At 41.2% G+C, this 26,942-nt stretch overlaps 1 protein-coding gene across 6 annotated transcripts in view; it reads right to left on the bottom strand.

Annotated features, from left to right (window-relative positions):
• LOC134626544 (RNA binding protein fox-1 homolog 3-like) overlaps positions 1-26,942 on the bottom strand; it is a 421,716-nt gene that overhangs the window by 362,815 nt on the left and 31,959 nt on the right. For 5 of the 6 annotated variants that reach the window (XM_063472459.1, XM_063472454.1, XM_063472462.1 and 2 more), the window contains exon 2: positions 17,076-17,198. The exons of the other annotated variant lie outside the window; for it this stretch is intronic. The gene's annotated coding sequence lies outside the window, so the exon portion shown is untranslated. The remainder of the gene's footprint in view (positions 1-17,075; positions 17,199-26,942) is intronic. 6 annotated transcript variants of the gene reach the window in all.

Below are 26,942 nucleotides of genomic sequence, written 5' to 3'. Positions count from 1 at the left end.
ACATGCAATCTATTTGTGATAATAAAATAGTGAAAATGGAAAATCCGTTGCCATCTGTTGTTTCACATTAAAAACAAATTCACATGAACTACTGAACCTCATCGATCTGATTGGTGAGGTTCTGGCTGCAAACACGGACAAGCTTTTATATAAGGGATATAACCTGAATGCAACCAGTTGGCAACCATTTGAGTCGCAAATTGCAAAGAGACACTTTGCTCACACTGCAATTCTGTTTGTTCTGTCTGCATTTCTAAATTAGATGACAATTATTTGCAAACCTTCAAAGCGGCTCAGAGTGAACGAAGACACACCAAGTTGGCCCATCGTTGTTTGGAGGCAGGTTGGCTCCCATCAGCCAACCTGTGCAATTACAACAAACATCCAGAGGTTGAGGGTTTTCTACACTGATCATTTGTGTTTGTCACAAATAGCTACAATTGGTCTCCAACGGCAAAAACTTCAGTGCAATCACTGGCAAGAGCTGATTTTTCCTAAAGAGGCTGACATTCTGTTTTTTACTCTAATGTGACTGAGCCGTTAAAAATACATACCTAATACTGAAGGAATTAAGTATACTGATATAATTTCAGTTCTGTTCATTTTAAAGTAAAGAAAAATTGATAGTTTTTTTCCCCTCTGGCCTGTAGTATCATTTATTCATTTAAATAGTTTTGATGTGATTTGCCCACTTTTGGAGCTACTATTTTAATTTTAGATTACCGAGATGTCTGCCTCGTATTAGAGATACTGAAACTAATGGTATTTGCCTTGTAGGGCAAAAATGGCAGCAGTTTCTCTTTCCAGGAATCGTGACCCAGTGACTGAAAAGAAAAGTTCATGAATGATGTTTGGAGCTGTTTTTTTAACATCTACAGATTTACATTTAGCAACCAAAGGAAGTTAGCAGCTAACTAACATTACAACTCAACTAAAGAGGGATGACAGCAAAATCTTGCAATTAGGATGGATGGGCCTGTCATCACTGGTGGATGAATGCTACTGTGCAGAATGCTGGTTGATGGAGTAAGTTTGGTAGAAAATAGTTCCTACATGAGATCGCCCAGGACAAGGATGCTGCTGCTGCTGAGCGTTTCAAATGTGTTCTTTGTCCCTTTAGCAAGTGCTATCTAGTTTCATGACATCTTCAAGGCAGACACCTTGACAGCCGATTGCTCTGAAATTGTGCGACTGACACCAAAATACTCTAGATGGCTTTAGAGCTCCACAAGACAGAGCAAACATCTGTAAATCTGATTCTGGTGTTAAGTGCCCATTTAAGAAAGTAGTTTGTCTGTCTGTTGCGTTAATTCCATGAGGTATTTCTTTATAAAGTATTTTAAAAAGCATCCTTTCCAAATGTTCTGGGGTGCACACATTCACACGTGTAACAGTTTGTGTGTTATGACTGCAGCTGTTTCACCTGTCACAGTTACTGCTGCTTCACATTTGAAGGTCAGCAAGAGGTAAAGCCTTTCGCCTCACGCTGATTCCTGGTGACACACGGTGCTGCACTCTGGCAGAGGCTAAAGGAATCTATTTTGGACACATCCTCAACCCCTTTGTCTGAAAGGCCCTTCCAAATATCAATGTAATCATTTCCATCAGCTGTCTTTGTAGAATTATTTACGGCTGACATGACACACTCACCTTTCATCACCAGGCATTACTGAGTTTTTTCTTTTCTTTTTTTGACTGCTAAAAAGCTGACAGATCCAATGATACCATTTAGCTACATGATTGTCAGACTTAACAACCTCCAGGTCTGTTAATAAGCTTCACTCTTTGTGCCACGTCTGGAATTTGCAATATTTTTATGCACTTTTCTCTCCTCCGAGAAATGAGTTCAGCCTTAGTCAAGCCTCGCTTCACGTCCACGCCATATCAACATCATTTGTCATTTCTCTTTTTTTAAATAATTCGCTCGATATTAGCAAATTAAATGAGCTTTTTTTTCTCTGCCTTTTCGCCCCAAACTTTTGTGAGAAATTATAGGTTTCTATGGTTGACAAGACAAAGCTGGACAAATAAATCAATACAAAGCAAATGAAAGCAAATTGAATCTATTAAAGCAAAATTACTGAGAGAAAAGAACCAAACACAATGTAGCCCGCAGAACCATGGCCGCAGACAATTAATGGCGGTGGGAGCAAAAAGGTGCTGGCTCATTAAGCCTGGCCAGCCCTGTGCATGAAGACAAGGCCAACAGCCAGACCAAAGCAGACCAGCACAAACCAGTCTGCTCAGCTGCAGGCCCACAGGGAGGTACCCTTCTACCTGTAGCTGCTGAAGGCTAAAACCCAGGGATGTGTTTGATTCCCCGAAAATAAAAAAAAAAGCTGAATTAGAGGAGATGAGCTTTTCAATAACCTCCCCCTTCCCCTCAGCACCTCCCACGTACCTGCGCCCGTCCTGTACCTAAGGAATGGCAAGCAGCAGGGTGCCACGGAGGACCTTCAGATCAGCGTGAGCCAGCGAGGGGGGCTCTCCCGGGCAGCAATGAGTAATTAGCGCTAATTAGTGGCAGTGATTAACCACACTGGGGAACGTGGGGGCCGGAAGGGAGCAGATTGATAGAGCTGGCCCTCCTAACCCACAGAGGCTCCAGTGCATCTTAAGCAGGGGGTGGGTCAGCTGGATGTGGCTGCCAGCCAGATGCTATGGCCGTGAATAAAGGTGGAACATGCTTGGAGCATCCGTAAAAACCATTTCAGCAACAAGGAGGCGAGGGCTGATATGCAGGTACTGAAGCATACGTTTCAAATCAAAAGGCTGTCAATTCATTACACCCCGAGGCAGGGTTATTCAAATGAGGGTCCTTGAGTGGAATTGGACCCTCAAGTCATTTCAGGAAGGTAATTTGAGTGATTCTGAGGAGCTAATTGAAAATCGTATTGATTAATGTATTCAATAAAATGTCTTATCTTGTGTTAATTTCTACCAATAACAGAATAAATTAGTTGGTTACTAGTTATCAGCCTTGTGCTGCCCCTGTGCTAACTGCACGAGGAAGCAAGCAAATTACATTCACAAAACAGGTTGCATTGGAAATCAGACAAGTTTACATGCACTGCAGTGACCTAGTTACTGAAAAGCCACAAAAAAAGACAATTCAGCAGAGACTGTAGTTAGCACATATGTTTTCCTTCTGAGCAGATTTAGTTTATTTGTTTTGCTGTGAAATGTTTATGCATTACACTTTGAGGGTGCGCATCTATTCGCTATCAGGACAGTCAGACTTAAACAAATAAGGCTGGATTACTAGCGCTGCTTCCACTGCAGTGTCACACTTTTCCCCGTTCCCTGGGAGTTTTCAAGTCTACATACATCCTTCAGCCACAACTCTAAAACCACTGACAAGGGAAATGAATAACATTAATCATTACAATGTAAAACTCTTGTGGGAAAACTCAGGTCTTGGCATTCATGCCGATGCTGCTTTGAACATCCCTCATACCCCACCCATAGCAATAGTGCTCCTCCGCAACAGCAGTCTCCCCCAGCGGGACAAATCTAGCAAAACCGCAAGAGCTCAATAATGGCTCGAGGAACATAACCGGTAGGTGTACCTAGCCTCCAAACCCCCCCCAGTTGCTAATCCGTGCGCCTGTGGGATGCACCGGTACAAAGCTGGTTCACAGAAACCCACAGGGCCCAGAGGATCTGCAGTCCTGGTGCCAGACACCCCAGGATACCTCCAGATGTTGTGTACAACATCCAACAGCCTGTTTTGGAGATCTACCTAATACTATACAGGTGGTTTTAATATTTTCACTGAATGGTGTATATGTCCAAGCTATATCTACATGGATAACCCAAAACTAGATGTCAAACATATATGAAATTAATTTTTTAAAAAGGATATGAAAATATAATAAATACATTTTTAAAAAAGCTGCTGTTGTCTCTGCACTGGATACTGGATCATTATCAAGTAAAAGAGGTTCTCAAAGTCTGCCATTCTTTGATATTTGATTTGAGCTTTTGTTTAATAAATGTATTACTTTCATTTTCTGCAGAGGCAGGCGCACCTTTTTCCTGAATGCCAGCACAGTTTACAGAACACATAAAATAACTGAAAATACTGTAAAACAAAGATTAAATTCACAGGCCAGAGCCAGCTGATGAATAATTGACACGCTCTCCTTCAGCAAGACCATTATGTACCTTTCTGCACTTGATTAGATGTAAGGGCAAGTCACTGCCTGTCCTCCGTGTGCTTCAGGTTTCCAAACCAAAAATACAAAGCACAGAAGCTACTTTGGCAAACCTGTCAAATTTCTCAAAAACAAGTCGCTGATTAAATCTGCAAGGCTGACAGGTTAGGGAGCCAACAACCACCTTCTCCTTTTCATTGGTTTGTCCACTGTCCGTCAGTGGATATTTTCAAGACTAAAACTGATGGTAAAGATGAAGCGCTAGGAGCTCAAGTTACCACAAAAACAGAAAAAGAAAAAAAAGCCCCAGTTACCAGCTTTGTAAACCAGTGGATAGAAAGAAGGTTGGCAATTTTGACACAATCAGTGCTAGATGTAACTGCGTATATTGTTACAATAACATGTTACTTTAATCACATCACATAAGTCATGTAACGATGTAACAATTTATTGTTACAGAACCAAAGTTCTAAGTTGTCTGGACGCTGGGTGGAGTCCAGGCGCCCTGCTACAATCAGCTGATTTCAGTTCATGTGTTGGAAAAGGGAACATGATGGAGCGGTCCACAGCAGAGATGCAGACACTACTTTTATTTTTATTAAACAAGGACAAGAGAACAAAGGAAAAGTGCAAACTGCCTCCAGGATAGAAACAAATGAATTGTACTGCTAACAGAACTTTGCAAACACCTGCACAGATAGCATGCTAACACTAAGCTAGCCAAGAAACCAGAGGGATGTTAGTGTTGACTGTATGCTGACCTCAGCCCAGCAGCCAGAGACTGAACAGCTAACAGTGATAAGCTTCCAGCATCCATTTCTACCTGTTCATGTTTGTGTTGGTGCATGAAATTGTAGCCTCAATTTATATTGTTAACTGTGCATTTATAGTGTAATATATAATGTAATGAGTAGTGTAACACATTACTTTCTCTGAGTAATTAATAAAGTACTGCATTACCATTTAGAAAGCACTGATTTACTATAATAAAAAGTAAATACAGCAAATATTTGGGTTTGGAAACGTCCAAGGATTAAGCAACATTTGAAAACAACCTTACTTAACTGCCTTAATTTACTCTTATTGGATTCATATGCTGTGAACATTATTTATAGACTTATACAGACTTTATAGAGGCTCTCTTGCCAGATATTCAAAGAGATGGAAAATATGAGGTATTATAACACCAATATTATTTACCATAAACACTTGAGAGAGTTGCACATTCACCTCAGTTTTCACAGACTGAATATGCTAGGAATCTAACTTTGTATACCACTTAGCATTTCAAATAATGAATCTAGCACAAATTATGTCACTGGAGTCAGTTGGGGGAGAAGGAAGACGTGGTATAAATAGTCTGAGTTTTTGGTTTTGCTCCATTATTATAAATATTAGATTAAATTTAGACTCAGTGAGCCCGAACCCAGTGCTAAAAACGAAACGTAAACACCTCAAGCAGAGCTCTCTCCCATCTTGAGGTGTGTGCTTTTTTTTTAATGAGGTGACACACACGTGCTAGTTTCTCCACATGGCTTGAAAACAAATAGCATGATAGCTTACATGACGGGGCCACGTTGAGAAGCTATCGGAGCTTTTTGTGACAAAACAAGCGAGACGTGCGAAGCTTGATTTTAAACATCAATGACTTTAATTAGTGTCATCCTACAATCACCAATAATAGTCCCGAAATGTGTGGGCCCCGGCTCTGACAGCCGAGCAGATCTGTGGCGAAGCAGGGGGCTCTTAACAAGATAAGCCCTGAAATCAGCGAGCCTGAAGGAACATTACCTGAACAAGAGTGCTGATGAAAATGACTGCGGTGTCGGCCTGCTTGGAAACAACTGAAGTGTTGTTCACACGTCTTATCGTAAAACAAGTCAACAACACAAGCAGCACTACACCGGATAATTCCCATCACTTGTAGGTCTGAGAAAGAGGGATCATCCTTTTGTATGTAAATGATCCGGTAGAATCTTTAGATCTCTGGCAAAGAAGGGGAGAAGACAAAAAAATTGGCATTTTACAGAGAAACAGATTAAACAGATGACTCAAATCCTGTCTGAAGATTAAAAAATGCCTATCTGGAAAAGGATTTTATTAACTGATGTCTGCTTTTGGACGGATTGGTGCCGTTTATATGCAGTCAGCAAATCCCATGAAAAGGCGAGAGAGTCTTTGTCCGTCTCTCCATAGTTTCAAAGCTAACGCTCTACTTTGAAAACAGCAGGTGACAAACAATCCCAGGTCAAAGTTCATTTACACTGGGCCACACTGGCCGCGTTGGCTCCAGGTTTGCAGTATCTGTGCCGCTCATATGTCGCCCATTAAGTCTGCATTCCTGTTGTGTAATAAATCCCAGCTCAGAAAGAATAAATAGTAGAAAATGAGCACCTTTTCTTCTAATGCTCTGTCATTTTACTGACATAACTGATTTCCTGATATGACTATATAGCACATTTGACGCCTCCGCTTCTTGCTTTAATAGCATGCAATTGCTAACGTAGTTAAAAAAAATAGTCGGCAACATAAATCTTTGTTCAATGACACATTTGATCTTGTAAAACTTTGCATGTGTACACCACCAGAGTGGATCTGTGGTTCCCCAATGTGTAACCGTAGCTATGAAGACCAAAACTGATTTCTTTGTACCCGGATGCTGTCCATCCATCCATCCATCCATCCATCCATCCATCCATCCATTTTTCAAGGTCGTGGGGGGCGCTAGAGCCTATCCCAGCTGTCTTACAGTAATAATAATTTTTGCACATCAGGTCATCTCACATATTAAACCAGCATATTAAGCTCATAGCTCTTTTGTACATAAATCTATTTAACACTTCATTTTTTTTTGTCTCCACTTATTTATTAATGCTATTTGTACATATTAACCGGCATCTGCGTGTGGACAGCAGAGAAAGAATTTCATTGTACAGAGAAACGCTTTTTCTTTGCACACATGACAATAAACGCTTTGAATCTTGAGGAGAGAGGCAGGGTGCACCCTGGACAGGTCGCCAGTCTGTTGCAGGGCTGACACACAGACAACCATTCGCACTCACATTCACATCTATGGGCAATTTTCCAATTAACCTATCCCCACTAACTGTCTTTGGACTGTGGGAGGAATCTTTGGCCACTGACTCAGTGGCCATGTGAGGTAATGTGTTGGTTTTATTCTTCCACCTAAGTTGCTGCTTGGGAGCAGTGGATTATGGGAAATATGTACATTCAAAGTAATCAATTCAAACTACAGAGAATTTTTTTGTGAAAATACGCCACCCAGACGATTTACAGTAATAGATTTTGGACTACAGTGGTGCTGTAGGCTTTATTAGACAACAGAGAAATTATTAGCCAATAAGATCAAATTTATCACCTAGTTTGGTCTTTTTGGGGATTTGCTGGTAATTTGTTGCTGGGATCAGTTTCAGCCAAGCTCATCTCAACTGTGATTGAAACCCTTTAAATGGCCGCCTCTTCTTCAGGCGCGTTCAAATCAGTGTTAGGTATATGCGGTGCGGTATACATCCTTTCAAGAGGGTTTAGGTGGTGTTTGTGTTTTGAACAGTGTTCTCACAATGCCCAAGATACTGACTGGTTTCAATTTCCTCTATTCTGACAGCCCATTCCATCCACAAGTTTGAATGAAGGCGGCCGTTACGCGGAGGTATTGCTGTAAACATCAAAACACCACATTCAGATCAAATGTTCCCCACAATCCGAGACCTTTAGCAAAAGCCATCGTGCTCTACAAAAGATGAGATTGCCTATCATATTATAATTAGCTACAATCACAACCAAAGTGGCCACAACATGTTTTAAACACAACAGAAAGTAAAGTCGTGCCGGATGGTACGAGCAGCTTTGGCAAGAGAGATAAAGAAAACGTTCAAGCGCAGTGGTGACACTCATTGAATTATATGTTGACAGCTCTGTGTTAGTGAAGAGATGAAAGCAAAATGAGATTTTCAAAAGTGAATATGGGGAATGACGGTATTGCTTTCTCCACATTGTCAAACTTGACAGTGCTATTACCATCACCATAACATCAGGTGCTGACATATAGTATTCAGTTAGCACAAATCAGCTCCCTCCTTTGAATACTGATTGCATTTTAGGAAAGAGGATGTTCGCATTATCGTTTGGTAATATTTGATCCAAAATTAGGCCTAGAATTACAATAATATGAGGAAAGGATGAGAATCAAAGTTAATGACCACCACCATTAATGCAGCAATTAGTTGTGAGATGCTTAAAAAAATAAATGTTTTTTTAATAACAAGCAGGTGTTCATTTTATTTAAAAGAAGTCTTATCTTTAAAACACACATTTGTGGAATCATGGCATGAACAAATGGAGTTTCTGAAGAATTCAGAAAACGAGTTGCTGATGCTCATCAGGCTGGAAAAGGTTATCAATCCATCTGTGAAGCGTTAGGATGCCATCAATCCACAGTCAGACCGACTGTGTACAAATGAAAGAAATTCAGGAGTGCCGTTAGCTCTTCCAGCAGTTGCCTACCAATAAAGATAAACCCAAGAGCAAGGTGTGTAATAGTCTGCAAGGTCACAGAGGAACCCGGGGTAACTCCTAAGCAGCTAAACGCTTCTCTCACACTGGCTGTTCACGTTCACGGGTCCGCCATCAGGATAACGCCGAGCAACAGGATAACAATGGCTGCGAGGGAAAAGCAGCTGCTCTTAAAAAAGGACGCTGCTGCTCGTCTGCAGTCTGCTGAAGATCACGCGGACAAACCAGAAGGCTGCCTGAAGGCTGTTTGTTCTGTGGACGGATTAGACCAAAATAAAACTTTTGGTTTATAAGAGAAGCATTATGTTTGGGGAGAGGAAAGCGCTGCGTTCCTGGATAAGAAGCTTATCCCATCTGTGAAACATGATGGTGGTAGTATTGTGGTTTGGGCCAGTTTTGCTGCTTGCGGGCCAGGATGCCTTGAAATCACTGATGGAGCAATACATTTTGAGTTATTACAGCAAATTCTAAAATAAAAATGTCAGGACATCTCTCCGTGGTAGAAGAATAAATAAAAGAATGCAGCAGAAGGAAAAACCTGGAGCTACCACAAAGACTTAGTCGTACTAGGCTGGTATATCGAAATATGAATTCTATCTGTAGTTCATGTGGATTCATCATTCTCTGACAGTATTATGCTTGCGCTGTTTGCTCATAGTCATAGAAGATCGGCTGGACCCACATTAATGGACATTATTATAAATTCCATTATTAGAAAAATAAGAATTTAATTTCCTCATTTATCACAGGAAATATTATTCCAAAATATGAGCGGTAAGAATTAATGAGTGTGACAGAAATACGGGATTTCTTTCAAATCTACAACCATCAAATCAAAAACAGCAAAGTTATCTAGGTGGCTTAATGACAGAATTATCTTTAGAAAATATATGGAATGTAAAAAAAGCAGCAAATGAGCTTAATGTGCCTTAAAATTGATTAATCTTTTACGCCTAAATGAAAACCAGTGGAAGAGTACTTTATCATGAAAGCGTGAAAATCACACCGCAGCTAGTAAAAAGAAAACTTGACTTATTAAAACTTCCATTAAAAACTCCCATTAGTGAGTCTACACTTTTAACATGCACGGGGAAAAGTTTCATTTTCAAGACAAAAAGATAAATGACAAAGTAGTCCTATTACTCCAGGATTCGGTGTGTTAATATATTATCTCTTCATTAAACATTTGTGTTGGATCTCTGCTCTAATTAGTCAGCTCGCTTGTCTATTTGCACTGGAAGTTGTGTCAGTTTCAGGTAGAGCTGTCGCTGTGCCTGGAACGATGGAATTGGAGGTGCATTCGGTTTGACATTTTTCCTCTGCGGTCAGTGGAAACAACAGATACGGAGGTGACTCTGAAGACTGGGATGATAGACTATCCACGAGCTCTGATATCTGCCACTCTGACAAACATCAGCACACTCGAGCACTGATGGTGCAGACGATCATCCAGCCTCTCCTGCCATCCTCATGAGAAATGAACATACTGAGCTTCTCCCGAACTTCCACAGAAAGAAGAAGGAAAATCAGCTTGGCATCTGCAGGATGCCATGGAAAGTCTGGTACATTCTGCAGATGCTCTGTGGGACTGGGATTGAGTTTAGAGGCCGGCTCAACACTCAAAGCATATTCCTGAAATCATTCCTGGACAGTCACTGGAGTTTGGTTTGGCCATTTGTCCTGGTGGGGGGGAAGGAATACAATCACTGAGGGCTAAGTAACATGTGTGACCCAAGGTTTCCCAGCAAGATACTTAAGCTGATAAAGCTACAACTATTGCAACTACTGACATCAGTGAAAACTGATCTCTACTTTGAAGACGTTCCCTTCAGCTGTGTGGCAGACCGATTCACATTTTCTCTGTATTTTAAGAACAAAACAGGAAACAAACTGAAGAAAAAAAGTTTAAAAAGTTAACCGATAGTCAACTTTAGCCGATGCCCTATAATAATGACGTAATCTAATATTTCTTAAAGGAAATAACTGTGCAGTCAAGGATCATAAATATATTATGTATGTTCAAATGTATGCAGATAGCAAAACAAAGCATGTTGAGAGCGAGAGATTGCATCTATCCCCGATGCTACCGGGTAATTTAGCATCTGTGATTTATGCCCTGTATAACTGTTCAGTGCTAGTGCAGGATTTATAGGAATGATATACCCTTTATATAATTTCACTGACTCCAATTTTATTTTTTTGTTTTATTGCAGTGGTTTATCACGAGTCTTACATCACTGCAGCTCAGACACCTCAGCTGATCGCAATCCTTTCTGGCATTTTGAAACACAGTCTGCCTGAACTGCCAAATTTCCACTCATTCCAAGTTAATTTAATATATGCAACTATTAGTGTGCTGGAAATCTTCCATCAAGCTACAATAATTAAACAGCTAGTCCCTCTAATAGAGATCTAATACAGTTAATTGTGAATTATCAAGCGAAACCAGCGATCAGCAAAAATTCAAAACAGACATTTATCTGCCTGCACTTGGTCGGCGTCGCACTAAACAGCACAGACTCACAGTTTTCTGCTCACAGTGAGGTGGTAAGCAGTCAAATTGGATGCATTAGTGCAAGAATATCTGCAACAAATTGCTCCTGGCAAGAAACTCAGCCCATTATCTGATCAGATTTGACCACACATTTTTCAGTCAATCCAGCTGACACAAACAGCACAAGTGGGTAATGTGCCAGCTGGTGATGACCTCAGACCGGGGGTGAGGTTTTCAGTGCTCAGCGACTCTTCTTTCCTCCCGCTTTGGAGTTCTTAAGGTTCACAGTGGAGACTTCATGAATAAGCTTTAATGTGACAGAGAAATTGGGGATCACTTTCTCTGTCTGGCTCTGCCAACAGTCTGATGGTATCGACGACTAGATGGCGTGAACGCGAGAGACTCCAAAGAGCGGATTAGAGAGGGGAGATAAGGCTATCCACTGTAATTAAGCCCTATCTCTGTACAGCCACTGAAGAAAATAAATCACCCTTCAGAGCCCGCCAGTGTTGAAATGTAGGAACAATTATTCAGTAATTAATCGTTACACATGCAGGCTCCAAACACTAATAGGACATATTTTAACTACAGCATTATAGAACTGTTAAATTAAATTAAGTCTGAATGTATTTAAGATCAATGTAATAGATCACATATTTAACCTTTTTTAATCACTCTAATGTAATTGTATTAGCTCTGTTATTAATCTTTTTATGATGTGCCCCATGTTAATTTCTCATCCCAGCCATGTGTAATTAGGAACAGAGATATATGGGGTGTGGCACCAGCCATACTACTACAAACAACAAGCAGAGCCCTGGAGGAAGATGCTAGTCATTCCTGCAGTCCAGTCCTGGTACTGTAATAGGCTGAGAATAACAGCGGATGAGGTCAAACATAATTAGACGAGGTATCACAGCTGCTAGTTTTGAGAGCGTTATCGAGTTTACAAAGTGCTCCTGCTGCCAAACAGTTAATGAACTAGTAATTTTTCTGTTTTGAACAGCGCTAGGTCATTTCCTTCATCATAAGAGAGTTGTTGGACGAACATAAAAGGGTGTCAGCGTGAGCAACGCTAGCTCAGATGAATGGAAAGGTTAACGCACAAGCAAGGAGCTTAAATACAACTGAGAGAAAATTCAAACCACAGCTCTACAGAGTGCACAGAGTCAAAATGCAAGGGTATTATTTGGTACCAAAGAATTACATCAAAGAGTCCTTTTAAATGACTTTTTTTTCTTCGATGCCATTTTCAAGTTTATGTGAGGTAGTTTAAGCACCTGAAAATATTCACAAGCAATAGTTGTGCTGGCTAAATAAAGCAAACCTAGACATACCATATAAGGGACAGCTCCCCCTTACAACAACTGAACTGTAATGTAATGCTATTTAGTCATCTCGATTGTTTTCGCATCTCCACTTTTGGATATATTGGCTCGAGAGATGTCTGCCTTTCCTTCAATCTATAGCAGGAAAATGGCTCGTGCCGTGTGCCATTTGAAAAACTCAGCAGTGATATCTGTTTCCAGAAATCGTGATCAGATCCTTCAAATGAAATCCACAAACCTTGTTGTTGTGCTGTGTTTCATGTAGGAACCTTTTAGTTTTAACCAAACTACACTTGGCAACCGAAGGAAGCATGCAGCCAACTTACAGCTCAGCCGAGAGGGGGCCACCATCAATATTTTCAATATTCCTGACACAGAGTCATGAGCAAGAGGCACTCCTCATGGCTAGATGGATGCTTCCTTTTGAACGGTATTATGGTTAAATTAGATGCCAGTATAGTAGCCATCAATTAGGCAGTTTGCTTCCATATAAGATTTCTTTGATAAAAGGAGCTAGTCTCTTTCTTCTATTTCAGTAGTCCACGCTCAGTCCAAGTGCAAAGCAGAGACACTAGAACACTTGACTTCTCCCGTTTTGAATAATCATAAGTTATAAACACCAGATTTTCTTCCTGTTACTATCTTTCCTTCAACAATATTCTCAGTACAGCATGCTAAAAATATTTCAGATCAATGTGGAAAAGTCAGGGAAGGAGTTTGACATCAGTTTCATAATCATCCATCAATCAATTCCCGTCCAATTCAAGGTTGCAGGAGGGCTACCATAGGGTGAGCGGCAGTAACACCCCAAACAGATCGCCAGCCTGTGGCAGGGTTAGCACAGAGAGACAGACAACCATTCATATTCACACCTATGGACAATTAACCTAATTCAACTGCCTGCATGTCGTTGGACTGCAGAAGAAAGCTGGAATACCTGGAGAGAACCCGACGGATGAAAATGATCATTTTTTTTAACATTTGCTAACTGACCTTGTTCATTGCTACACTCTACACTATTTAGCTTTTTCTTAGCTAGTAAAGCACAAAACCTAATGACATTATCCTCCTCATTTTAACAAGAATCTAATTTCAGGAAACCGTGCAATATTACAGTATATAATCCAGATATCTACTTAAGGCTTCCAGGCTGAGCTGGGATGTGAAATATTCTTGTTTCTTTTTTAAAGAGCCCTCATAACATCTCCTAAAGTAACAAATCCATTATGAATGTAGAGAAAAGCTCTTATCACAACAGGAGAGGAAGGGCAAAAGATATCAAATTTGTTCTGCAACAGAAGAAGTGCAGATAAAATCTTTTTTTTTATCTCCAAATATGGAGTGAACAACTTTATCCTGACCAATTTCTCACTCACCTGATCGTTACTTCAATCTGCAAGCCATCAATGCACCAAAAAACCAACAATATTTGTCATAAAGCAGTGGTTTCTGTGCACACGTTTTGTGCTTTATACGGCTCTCAGCACAGTTCGAATTACAATGGTTTGCACAGAAATTGCCCAGATACAGAAAAAAAATGTAATATTGCCTCAGGTATTCACACTTACATGTATTTTCATGTCAAAATTCCACATTTTCTCCTGCAAAACAACTACTACTATACTTCTTGCAGGCAAGGCCCTTTTGCTTTTTGCTAGCTTGGTTAGAGCTTTTCCAGGTCCATATTAGGCAGTCAAAACTAAAAGGGTGATAGCTATAAATAAAACAGAAGTTCTCTTTGAAATGATGTGACATTTCCACTGGAATGAAAACATTGTGGTAGCCTTGATCTGTTCATGTGAAACGGAGCCAAGCAGTGAGATACTCCGATGTTTGATGTTCTGCTGAGGGTCTGAGTCAGTCAAACTCAGACCAGCTGGTGTTTAGATGGACAAACGTCTGAAATTCCCCTAACCACTGCGGTCAACAGCATGCAGACACATCTGAAGCAACACACAGGAGATGTCAATGGACTAAAACACAAACCGGCAAGTTTTAACTGTTAACATACAGTATCACAGTGAAATCTGACACTTTTAGTTATTACATAGATACAGTATAAATGTAAGCATTGGGCCACACCTCTTAATCTTTGATTCCAGGTGTTTCCACTCCCATTGCCACAGCTATATTTAATCATCACCTGCTGCAGAGCATTTAGGAACCTCAGCAATGAAGCAGTAGACCATGTAAATGTTAGATAACACGGTCGCCAACTGCTAATTGAACAACTTCAGAGCTCCAAACCTCCTCTGGCATCAACATCAGCACAAAAACCAGGAGCACGGGAACTTCATGGTATGATTTTCCACGGGTGAGCAGTTACATGCAAGCCTTGCATTGCCAAGCACAATGCTAAACATCGCATGGAGTGGTGTAAAGCATGCCATCAGTGGGCTCTGGAGCAGAGGAAGCATGTTCTGTGGCGTGAGGAATCATGTTTCTCTATCTGGTGGTCCGATGGACCAATCCAAGTTTGGTGACCACCGGGTTGTTTTTCAAGGGTTGACCTGGACCCTTTAATTCTAGTGAAAGGAAACCTTAATGCTTCAGTTTACCATGACATTTTAGACAACTATGCTTCCAGCTCTGCGGGAACAGTTTGCATAAGGCCCTTTTCCGTTCCAGCATGATGCACCTTGTTTTGCGCAAAACAAGGTCCATTAAAGCTAGGTTATAAGTGTGTTATGGAGGAACTTGACTGGCCCAAAGAGAGCACTGACCTCAATCTCGAACACCGCTGAGATAAACTAGAACAGAGATTGCGAGCCAAGCCCCCTCCTTGTCTAACCTTACAAATGCTCATCTGGATGAATGAACAAAGATTTCCACGGGCACGCTCCAAAATCCTACAGAAAATCCTACAGAAAGCCTACCTAGCTGCAAAAAGCGAACCAACCCCATATGAATACCTATAATTTAGAATGAAGCTCCTGTAAGTGTAATCTGCAGGTGCACCAATACTTTTGCCTATAATCACGGCAAATATAGTTCAGTCAGGCATCAGTGTCAACACATGTGACATGTACTGCAAGAGGTGCTGGGTTGCAAAGTGGCTTGCAGATGACAAACAACGGTAGGAAGGCTGAAGCAGCTTTAAAGGCAGATACTAATGATATTGACACTATGATCAGCTGGTGCTCCAGGATTGTGGGCTCTCTAGACTTAACTAACACTACGCTTCACTTTACATCGTGAATGTCTTCAATCAGTCGGCCTGCCTTGGATATTTTTGGTGAGGTGACAGCTGCATTTAGATTTAAATCTCACATTATTTAGTATATAAGTTTAAAAATCTACAATAACTGCACTAAAGTGGTACTATGTCACATGTGTAGTGATGCTAAGACTGCAAACACAGGATGAGGCTAAAGTTAAAATGAATTCCTGATCTTTGTGCTGATATGTGCACGTGATTAGCAAAAATGAACTTTGATGTCGAAGCTTCTCAGCGGGAGAGAATGCGGCGAGCGACTTGACAAGTTTTTGATTCCTAACTGAAATTCAGTAGATGGCATGATGTGACTTCAAAAATGTTAAAATTTGTAAACTGGCATGCAGCTCAAATATCTACTAGTGGGAAATACGGAAAAAACAAAAGATGCTGTGAAATATTTTGTAGAACATTTGTAGGACGTACAGCGTGATATTTTCCAGTTGCCTAACACACAGGAGCCCAGTTGGTTTCATCTCAACAGTTAACAGTGGTGGGGCCCAATCAGAGGCCCGAGGCTTTTGTCCTCAGGTTTTCTACCCTTTGAAGAATGAACACAGTGCGTGATAGCTGAAATTCCTTTTTTCTTTACCAGCACAGATTCTTTGTTCCTAAACTTTGACAAAGTCTCTTTAAGGTCAGAATGTTAAGTGCTTCAGAAAACTGAACATTAACTAGCTGCTGGCCTTGATTACACTCTATAACCATTCAAACACTGTTCCCAAACTTTTTTTTTCCTTCACCTTCTTTCCACCTTTCCCCGAGGCAGTCGCCGAGTTCGGTAGAGAGAAGGACGTAGAAGCATTTTGCCAGAAGCATAGAATCACTAGATTAGTCAGTAGCTGCTTGACTCCTCTGGAGAATGACAAACACAAGGAAACAAAGACGGCATGACGGTTTGACTGACAGCCTTTTATGTCTATTCACTACAAGGTCAGATGTACCCCAAACAGAAGAGAGATGTGAGTGATCCTGAATTTCTTAAAGATTGCCCTTCGTGCAGGATTCAACACTGTATGTTTTGGTGAAGATTACGAGCTATGAGTGGCAGTGAAAAGAGCTCCTCTAATGTGTCGACATCAAAAGACGAAGCCAAATAACAGCTGAATAATCTAAATATAATTGTGTGACTGCTGCTATGTCAACTTCAACCTTGTCTCGTAAATGCCATAAGGAGGGAATGTTCTTGGAGGTTAATTTCATTATATTATCAAGAGAATAAGGCAATTACTAACAAATGACAAAAAGGGCTATTCAGAACCAATTTTGAGGATAACTGACCGTGCTACGTCCTCTCAGCAGGTGGTTATTCATAATACAGCAGGTGATTCGTATGAATTATTTCCTACCTGTCATTCACTTTGCTCTGCTGCCTCAGTCTGTCCAAGTAATTGTAGTCCTGTAGATTTCACTTTGGCACCTACAGCGAGGTTCTTGGCTGACCTTCCTGGGTGCTTCCTTCTAGCAATTATCTGAGGACATTTTGCAGAGAGAAAGAGTGTAAATATTCAAGAGGGAATCCCGAAACAAATACTGTTCGGTACGAAAGGCTCGGAAAAAAGCACAGGAAGCCCGATGTGGATATCCAATTAAAGAAAAAGTCTTTTCATCTTGTATTACTAATTTATATAAATATATTTCTGTCAAACGTTTTGGAAAATAGGATTAAACAGCAGTCAGGCTTCCCCACCCTGTTTCTGCCTAAAATCGTGCAGGACCAAGACTGGCCATTACACAGGTTGTTATCCCTCTGCCCTTTCAGAAGCAGAGAAATACATCAATCTGTTTTCAAATGATGTGGTACAGTACGGCGCTTTGGTATTTTTCACGTATGCTTATTCAATACCCCGGCGATAAAACCAGCAGGACCTCAATTTGCCTTCGAACGTTTAATCTCCAAAAGAAAACACTTCCACACAAAGCAGCAAGAAGCTAAGTAACAGTACAGGGTCATTTGGCACCAATGAAGTATTGGGAAAATGAGTTTCCATGGAGACTAATACGCTCGCAACTAAAGACACATACAGTGGCGTTTTGGAATGAGCTAAGCAAACTGTGGGACACAAAGATAACAAGCTCAGACAAAGAGACGTAATGTCAACGAGGTCTCGCACAAAGGGCTTAACCTGTAATCAACAACACGTACAGTAGCTGCAAAAGGTGGTCGCCATTATAAACAGCTGAATGGGGAATATAAATTAAGTGTTCTGTGAATCAAAACATGCAAAGCTGGATTTGGGAGCCACATTTTTTTAAAACCAGTTTTCCAAGAAATAAGCTTTTTCATTTTTAAATTGGATAATGTAAGAAGCATGGTCATCTGCTGGTCCAAATTACAGCAGGCAGTTGCATATTACCCAATTTGATCTAATAGCAATAATAATAATAAACCTATATAACAGTTCATATTGGGGAAAAAATGAGGAAACGCAGACACGAGTGCAACAGAAAAATTATGATAAATCACACGATGCTAAAGTAGAAAAGCCACTAAAAGTAATAAATAGGTTTGATAGCAATGAACTCCTTAAAAGCAAAAAGTCTAAAAAGATCGACTGAGTCAAATTTTATAATCTTATTTGGAAGGCTATTACAGAGTTAAGGGCCAATGATACTGAATGAATCATCTGCTGGTTTTAACATGAGGAACATCTAAAACTTCATTTAAAATCACATATTTCTCGTCTGGCTTCGAGTGGAAAAAACAAAATACAAAAACAAATCAGCTGTTTTACGGTGAGTCGTTCGCCTTCCCGTGAATAGAACTAAATAGCAGTTGATTTGTGGTGCTCAAACCTTATAAAACCTTCAGTTAACCTTCTTTTCAGAATTATAAAGCAAAACATGGTTGATTTGATGGTTAAAGTTGCCCAGCCCTATAACCAAAACTTATCCAATTTACCTATCCAGGCCTTTTTCTCACACATGTCCAGACAGATCAAAACATCGCTGCTATTTGTAGTCCTGTTCTCGATGGAACAGCATTACTTCTATTTGAGTTTCCTTTGGGGGAATTGGACGAATTCACAAGAATTTACGTGTGGCAAAATGGGCAGGTTTGTAAAAACAATAATAATAAAAGAAACCTCTTATTGGATGCTACAGTAGCAGCACTACACTGACAGCATTACCCTGACAGATGCATAACCTTTTCTGGAAACACGGACACTTTGACTTAAACTTGATGAAAACTGCTGGCTGGCAACTGGAGACATAGTTCCAATCAGTGGTGGTCGAATCGCTTTTACACAGAAGTGGAAGTTTTCTTCAACTTTGAGGTCCGCGGTGAAATTGTAGAAGGAGAACAGGACTTCCAGGGAGAGATCTAAAAATAGCAGCAGAACTGAAAACAATCTGTAGCTGTGCACAAAAAAATCTGTTTGATTTGCCTGGGCCGATTCCTTTCCACCGAAACAAAGTCTTAATAATTAAAGGTACAAAGGCGATTCAGATTCCGATAGAGCACAGTGGTAAATTTGCCTGTAAAACAGATATAAAGTCATAAAGTGCTGCTTAGAGGTGACCTTTGTTTTGAAGAGCAACAATGTTGCGAATTGGCCGGCATAAAAGCTCCAGAAATTTATGCCTTTGCGTGGCTTTGACCTCTAAGTCAACACTATATTGAGGGGAAACAGACAGTGCACACACAGCAATAAATGTATGACAAAGCACGCTCGTAGCAAACCTCTGATGTCTATCTGCAGACGAGCCACTGCGACCACTGTCATTGGTTACAAGGTGAGCAACCTACGTGCACTCGAGTAAAGTATCGATGTGATCGAGTTGGGATTTTTGCTTATCGCCGCAATATCAAGTCACCTTGTTCTTTTATTTTTTCTAATCAAATGTCAACAACGGCGCTATCTAACCCTGATATGAAGCCAATTAAATCCTCGTCTCAATCTATGGAGCTGTGGAACGCATTCTAATGCGTCTCTTTTCAGCCTCTGACTCCTCCTGCGACCTGGCTTGATGCTCTTAAAGGAAAAGTTTTGATTCTTTGGAGGAACTGACGACAAACCAACAAAGTAAAGTTGTTAAGAAGAAAATACGTTCACACGGGCAGGTTTACAGGTGTAAACACACCGAGATTGGGCGCCACGAGCTTCTGTTTTATCACAAGGTTGAGGGAGAGGGTGAAGCTATTGACACACCGAGGTACGGCTAAGCCACTTCACATCCCAATCGATCACAGGTCCACTCCACTACAAGAGGCATTCCCCTTATAAACTAAGACTGTCCTGCCCGCGCTGACTTTCAGAATCCAGACACCTGGCTCGACTTTGGTCCAACAATATCTTCAGTTAGAGTCCTTTTGTCCTCTCCTTTGTTCCTCGATCAGTTAGTTTGAGAAAGTTTTGTAGCTCAGTGTTTGGCTGTGGGTAAAGCAGGAAACAGATGGCAGGCTAATTCTGGACGGTAGTACAGAGTATCCAGCTCAAATAAAATGTTCTTTCACAGGATCTCAGAGTTTTTAATGCCTGTGTAGGGAACTTCATAAAGCCTTGGACCAAGAACTTGTAAATGGCCCGTGACAATGAGATTACAAAAGATGGTTTTTAAAGTATTTCACATTATTATACTGAATTCAAATGCCTCCTGCCTTACTTTCTTTAACTCCAGCAAATCCCTCCCTGGAGGATGCCTATTAACCTGGGCCAACAATCTGCCCCTCCTGACGGGGCTGCAGACGGGGCTCCTCTATTTGCTCTCCTGATCTCTGTCACTCAAACGGTCACATAATTATTGTGTGTCTCCACAGGTTACATAGTGGATATTAGCTGCATTGTAAGCAGACATTAATTACATGAGAAATTGCACTGAGATAATGGGGCTGTTTAAAACATGTCCGAGGATCCACCTCCGTGGATGGTTACAGATAGGACATGAATAAACCGTGCTGTTTATGTTCTCGGATGTAAATAAAATCATGGCACAATGATAAGCCATTCATGACATCCCGTCTGGCAGCAGGTGACAGTTTGAAATTGCATTAATCCTTATCTATTCATTATGAAATTTGCGAGTCTGCATGTAGGTGCAGCAATGCCTTATCGCGGCGCAGTACCTCAGCTGAATTTGAATTGATTTCAATCTTTCTGGAATCCATTGCAAATTCCTCTCATGGCCGGCAATGCAGAAGCCAGTGACTGCTGCTTCACAGGTCAAGTCAGATTCATCTCAGGCTATCTGATCAGCCCATCCCAGAGCTGCGCTATGTGTGAGAAATAGCACATTTTAGATTACAGCACTCCCTCTAAAAGCCTTCGGCTGTAGCGCACGTCTTTCAATAGTTTGGAACGGAGCATTCATTTCATCTCTGAGCGCTTGTTTTAAAGGCTATCCCACAAGGTCCTATCACTAGGAGGTTCAAGGGCAAAATAAATCAGCGATGACACGTCCCATCGTTGTTATGTAGGGCGCAGAGGTCTCCTGTCTGCAGAAAGAGCTCAGGTTGAGAGATCCCCTTTGTGTCTGAAGCTGGATCACATTAACAGCCTGACTCATTACATTAATAGCAGTGCCACCGCTGCAACACGAACAACGCCATTCCTTCTGTGAAGGGGTTACAAACCAGTCTGACAGCGGAAAAAGCATCCGACTATTATTAACCATAAATCCATAAATGACAAACACTGGCCATACGAGTGTGTGTGACTGTTTACGTATCTTTGTGGGGACCAAAAATCGGAAGTTTACTGTGCTTGTGGGGACCAATGGGGCCCTTATGGGGACAAAATCCCGGTCCTCATGAGTTTGAAGGCATTTTTCAGACTCAAAATGTGGTTTAAGTGTCAGGGTTACAATTAGGTTATGGTTATGGTTAGGCATTCATTTTTAAGCAGCTAGGGAAAGCATCATGTCCCCACAAAGATATGAAAACACGGTATTTGTGTAACTGAAATACTTTGTCCAACCCATCACCGATAGACACAAGATGATATGAGTAAAATCTTTGTTTAGATTTAGATGAAAGTCAGGAGATTGAAAGTAACAGATAATACAAAGTGACTGGGTCGGGACCTCCTGGAAGATCACTTGTCTGGAAGACACTGTATAGGTGCAACATCATAAGTGCAGAATCTCCCCCAGGACCCTTGCCACAAGCCTTCTCCTGTTGTTGTCAAATAAAGCAAAAGATGACTGAAATATAATCTTCAAAAAAACCGTCTAGGCTGCAAATGCCTCGCAGCATCATGCCCTTCATTGTTATGAATTGCAGGGAAGCTTGTGGCAGCTCTACTGGATCAGCAGAATTTGGAAATTCTTCAAAAGCTGAATCTCCTCTAACCTTCCCCACCTACCCCAGCACCAGGGGATCTGTCACAAATCAAGGATGGGAAGGTCAATAAAAGCAAACCATGCCAGACTCTCTGACTGACACATCAAAAGTTCCCTCTGTAGTGCTCAACACTCTGCCTTCCTTCCCTTCCGACCAATTTAGCAGAGTCCGAGGGGAGCCCTCTAATCCATGCCTCTGAAAGTGCGCTTAATCAACCTCTGATTAAGAGGGAGCACGCCAAGGTGTCCAGCAGCATCTTCACTGCCCCTCATCCGCTCCCGAAGTCAATCAAAACACAAGAAAATAGGATTTATTTGTCCTCACAGCTTCCCGTGACTGATGTTCTCTCTCAAATGTCTCAAGTCTCCTCGGTCTTGTTTTAGGCCATTCGCTCGTTCATTCATTACACATCTGCCAATAGCAGATACAAAACAAACATTTCGTTCCTTCTAATTTCTTTTCTCATCCTTCTCTTCCTTGTCTCTCCCTCTCTCTCTTTTTGTCTTTTTCTGTTGTTGTTACGAGTGTCCCCCGGGTGTCTGGGAATGAATTAAACATGTTGGTAGGAAGGGCACAGCTTCCCCTTAAAGGATTGAATGCAGAGTGTTGTTTGAGGGGAGAACAACAGTGGAGGTGACAGGCTTTGCTCAGCACGAGGACGCAGAACCATCAGGGAACCACTTTGACCTCTAACATCTAACTGCCTTCATGCATAGTCATTTTTTTCCTCCCCAAGTGCCTCCAAGTGATTGGGGTATCCCAAACTTTTGAATAAAGCGGAGGCCATGTTTGTCATTTGGCAATAAATGTGATGCTGCAGGCTGTGTTAACCTCAGACATTTAAGAAGCATCCCTTTGATTTGGCTCCGATAAATAAATGTGTACCATGCCCACACTATCTAGAAATGTAGATTTAGTATTACTCTATTTTGACAATAATTTAAAGACTTACTTAAGTATAACTTGACATAGAGCTAGGTCCAAGGTGCAGCACTGACTCTGATAAATAAATTACCAGAGTGCAAATCAGGACAGTCACCTACAATATGCCTCCTCCTGAGCGAGGTCTGTGTGCAAGTCTGCAACATTACAGAAAACTACTATTCTGAATTTCATGAAAGTTGGCAGTGTGGACAAAAGAAGAACCAGTTACATTTTGGCAGTTTGCATTCTTTAAAAATGTAAGATACAACACTGCCCTGTGTAGATGACTCTCCAAAGTGCACCTTTGATTACAGAAGATCACTTTGGTGCCACACTGAACTGCATAGCAAGTCATTTTATTTATAAGTGTACTACTTATTCACAAAGCACCAGCACGCAAACTTCAGTTCAAATGCACAAAATTCCTAATAGACGAGTCCCCCTGTCAATCAAAACAGCTGCACCCCTGTTGATGCATAACCTCAATGCAGGTCCAGTGGGTGCTTTAGTAAAGAATTGCCTGAATTTGTCACAACGGTCGAAATTAGGTGAATATTTCACCAGGTGACCAGGCAGATTTCTTTTTGGAGCCAAGAGTGACCATAACAAAATGATTTGTTTGCTACTGAACTCGTGGTTCAAATTTTGAAACCCCAAACGTGGCCCCTTGAGGTGGAGGCGGTGACTCAAGGATGTGGAAAGCGGACCAGTGCTTACAGCCAGAGTTTACTGGACATTCTTCTCTGACAGAAGTCAGTAATATTTCCTCTGGTGTGACAGGTAGAAAGAACACTGAGAGGAACTTAGAGGGACTGGAAGCTGTGTTTATGCACTTAGCAACAAAGACGTCCTTTTGTAATAAGTAAGTAAGACCAAATAAATAGAAACACTGAAAGAAACACTGAAGCCCTGATGAATATTCAGGGTAAGATACCAATACTACAGTTGGAAAGCACACTAAAGTCTTTGGGGCAGAAATAATGTACTGCACTCACCCCCCCTCTCCAAAAAAAACAAAAACAGAAGAACACATCACTGTGTCCGTATGTATCCCATAAAATTAACCCAAAGGGCGGTGATTGATTAATATTCTTGAAAAAAGATTCTCAAAATGGCAAAACTGGCCAGAATACAGCGTTTAAGCCAAAATTACCCATCTGTTAACTCTAAAAGAAGGAAAACTACATTTTAATTAATACGGGCTTTCATGTAGATTTATTCATTTACTTGTTGGCATGCGTGGCGTGCATGTGTTAAGAGAAGCTGTGCTGCAGAATCCCCGCTTTTATTTCATTTGTTTTCTTTGGGTCTGGTATAATCAGGCATGAGCGTGACAAGTTTAAAATCCCGCAAGCAACTTATGAAGCATTTCAAGGTGAAATATCAGATTTTTTTTACCCCCCCCCTCTAAGTTGATTATCCAGGAGAAAGGAGAAATGAGTCTCATATTTCAAGGCAGAGTTCACTGAACTGTGGTCATGTGATTAATACCCTTCTCTGAGTCGTTGCCAAAGAGCTAATGCCTTGCTTTAGGTTTAGAGAGGGATTTGTGTTGTGTATGCGGTCAAAACAAGAACAGAAAGTCAAAGGCTTTTCCAGAGAGAGAACAGACTTGGTAGGAGTGTGGGTTAAAAGGAAGCATCTATCTCCTCAGCCCAACTCCTCTGTCAAATATCTCTGCTATTTCACTGTGACTTTGATCAACAAAGTACTGTGCTTGTCCATGGAAGCACCCACATAAAAAAGAAAACCAGGCGAGGTTGTGTAATCTCTTTTGTGTAATCACATGTAACAGAAGAAGACTTTTCCCATTTTTGGCACTTGTTCATTAGCGGTACTGACTATAGACTACATACACAATGTATTACCGACCTGCAGAAATGGATGACACGCCTAAAACTTGACCCGTAAGATGCATCGCTACTGTATATTTTTAACAGCTGAATGAGGTCCTGCAAGCCCAAATCGTGTACTGAGAGAAGTGTGAGGGCTGTGAGGGCTGAGAGTGGCTATGTAAAGGGGGTTAGAGGATTAAACCAACCGTCACCATCGAGCCAACTAGTCTGGTGTTTTTGGGAGATCTGCTACTGAGGCTACGTCCACACTAGCCCGGATAAATTTGATAACGGCGTATACGTCTGAAAACGCTCTGCGTCCACGCTATCGTTTTCAGTCGTTTTCACAGAGGTGTGCGTCCACATTGAAACGGCCGAAAACACTTACGTTCCAGTACTATGCATGCGTGAAACGCAAGACGATTCGACCTGCCTCATTTCTTTCTGCCGTTTATTTACTTTCCGGCTCTTTGAAACGTCGCAGCAGATTTTAAATGGACTAACAATGAGGTGGAGTTGTTGCTGTGAGTAACACAAAAGTACAAAGTTTCAAAAGCGAGTGAGAGTTAAAGAATTTGAAGAAAAGCTCTCTGGAGCATGTACAGACTGATATTAATCTTTAATAGGGCTGTCAAAACTGAGAGCAAACAAAACAACTGCTGTATAATGCCCTCTGCTATCTTTGTTTAATTGGTCACATGACTGCTTCATATGACTAAAATGTGTCATCGCTTTCAAAAAGGCTCTGGGTTCGCTGTCCACACTGCGACGTGAAAACTGCGTTTTCAAATGTATCCGCTTTGGAGAGCGTTTTCAAAACGCCGTCTCAGTGTGGACGGAAGGCCAAAGAGGAGAGAAAAAGATGTGTTTTCAAACGAAAACGTATTAGTGTGGACGTGGCCTGAGGATTTGGTTCCAACCACAAATGAGAAACTTTATAGTTGTCCTCTTCCAACATGTACCTTTAGCACAGGCACATACTGACCATTGCAACGTTATATGGCAGACCTCTTTTGTCAACCTGAAGACACCAAAAACACTTGAGTTGGTTTAACTGTAGTGCTAACGTCTACATGTGACAAGTTAGGAGTGAAAGAACTATCGTACTTTTTTTTTTATCTAAAAAAGAAATTTAAAAAAGAAGCATGCACATCCACATCAAAAAGGAGGCAGGTGCTGGGCAGAAAAAAAGCAAACAGCAAATGTAACCAACAGCTTGCACACTCCAGTTTTACCCGTTTATCGCACCATGAAAACGGCGTTGTCTCGAGCACACCTGCTCTTCATCAGATGGCGCGATGAAGAGCAGGTGTGCTCGAGACGTCACCTTTTTCGTGACCCGTCTTACTTATGCCATAAACCCTCAGCACCAGTGCCGAAGGACACCTTGCGCATTAAAAAAAAAATTCTGGTGCTTGATGCCACGGGAATGAGAACTGGCAGTTTCCACAGAAACTGTTAAATCAAGAAATGCCAGAAGTCTGTACACCTGGAAAGCACCCAGAATAACCAGAGGACTTCTTCAAGCCTAACGCTGCTGTTGAGTTTTAACATTGAAATTAAAGTGGCAGGATTCAGTTTTGTTTGCCTTTGTCGTTTGGAAGCGGGAGTACCAGATTTAGAGGCAAATGTCTGAAAGCACTGCCGATCAAATCAGTCGTGCATCTGCATATCATAGAATAGGATTTATTGCATTGCACAGCATAGTTGTGTCAGTTGGGTGTTGTGGGTGAAATGATGTTTTAGTCTTTCCTGGGGTTGTGATAGAGGTGGAATTCAGTCAAATGTCCAATATAAACATATGAATATTGTATTATGTCCAAAATCTTTAAACTTTACATGGCTACAGTTTCTCATCAGAAACTTGAGTGGAACCTTATTTAAAGTCAACTTTAAGAAACTGCTACTCGGGGGTAAGGTCTTAAATCATGATGCACTTTGTGCACAACGAGCAGAATTACACCTCATTCTAAATTTGAACAAATAGGGAGAATCCATGGGGTTTTAATTAATGGATGTTGCCAACTCTTTTGTCCTGCAGCCCTAGAATTTCTTTTCCTTTTTGGAAGTGTGCTCTGGGTTTTAATTTAAGATGAAATCTTGCTTCATGCAACGTTAAATAAAAGTTGCGGAGGAAGACGTCACCTCCCAGCCCTCGTTCTTTCAAACCCATC

The sequence above is a fragment of the Pelmatolapia mariae genome, linkage group LG4 (assembly GCF_036321145.2).
Source record: "Pelmatolapia mariae isolate MD_Pm_ZW linkage group LG4, Pm_UMD_F_2, whole genome shotgun sequence".
NCBI lineage: Eukaryota > Metazoa > Chordata > Actinopteri > Cichliformes > Cichlidae > Pelmatolapia > Pelmatolapia mariae.
The sequence above is the reverse complement of the archived record's forward strand: the minus strand, read 5'-3'. Positions and strand labels throughout refer to the sequence as shown.